This window comes from Austrofundulus limnaeus, unplaced genomic scaffold (genome assembly GCF_001266775.1).
Source record: "Austrofundulus limnaeus strain Quisiro unplaced genomic scaffold, Austrofundulus_limnaeus-1.0 Scaffold5053, whole genome shotgun sequence".
NCBI lineage: Eukaryota > Metazoa > Chordata > Actinopteri > Cyprinodontiformes > Rivulidae > Austrofundulus > Austrofundulus limnaeus.
In genome coordinates, this window is record NW_013957455.1 from 2,701 (window position 1) to 3,035 (window position 335).

Here is a 335-nt window from a genome sequence, read left to right on the forward strand (position 1 = left end):
TACAGGCGAGTCAGTTCTCAAATCTTTTTGGAAAACAAACAAGAGTGTACAGTCACTGTAACGTTGACAGAAGCAAAGTTGAACACCTTTCAAGTGTTTTCTTTAGTCTACATCATGACATGGCTTGTGAAGCAACAATCTATTGACTTTGACCCTAAAGATGTAGTCTACACTAATTTTGAGTACTCAAAGTGTGTTTCTCAAGACAATGAATGCATTTCAGAAGCCATGGTTCCACTGGGATTTGGACCCAGGACCTTCTGTGTGTGAAAATGATGTGATAACCACTACACCATGGAACAACTTTGCAAACAGTTCCAGTAAAGCATCAAGTG

The 335-nt window shown here is 39.4% G+C and overlaps 1 non-coding gene across 1 annotated transcript; it reads right to left on the bottom strand.

Moving 5' to 3' along the window:
• Nucleotides 1–229: 229 nt before the first annotated feature.
• On the bottom strand, nt 230–302 carry trnav-cac (transfer RNA valine (anticodon CAC)). The gene has a single exon. It is a non-coding gene; the product is annotated as a tRNA-Val (tRNA).
• Nucleotides 303–335: the final 33 nt, after the last annotated feature.